This window comes from Frankliniella occidentalis, unplaced genomic scaffold, assembly GCF_000697945.3.
Source record: "Frankliniella occidentalis isolate FOCC.00 unplaced genomic scaffold, Focc_3.1 Scaffold299, whole genome shotgun sequence".
Lineage (NCBI taxonomy): Eukaryota > Metazoa > Arthropoda > Insecta > Thysanoptera > Thripidae > Frankliniella > Frankliniella occidentalis.
In genome coordinates, this window is record NW_026267425.1 from 189786 (window position 1) to 190127 (window position 342).

A 342-nucleotide genomic window follows, 5' to 3' on the forward strand; every position below is an offset into this window, starting at 1 on the left:
CCCGCCCGCCCCGCCCCGCCCTGCCTCTGGACCCCGCAGTCGCTAGTCCAGTCGGGCCGACGCGGGGACACCCCTGGTCCGCGGCCACCGAAGGGGACCAGCGCCCGACCTGGCGCCCCCCGTGACGTCAACGAGTCAACGACGTGGCGCGAGTTACGCCCCACTGGAGTCGGAAAGCGCGGCGAGGGAAGATAGGAAATGATGAACATTCCTGCGTATGGGGCGGGGCGGGGTGGGGCGGGGTGAGGCGGAGGTAGGTCACCGACATTCCACACCTCGTGCAGCCATCCGCCGCTGCCATGCCGCTGGGTCGCGTGTCTGCGCCCTCCGCTACCCACTCCA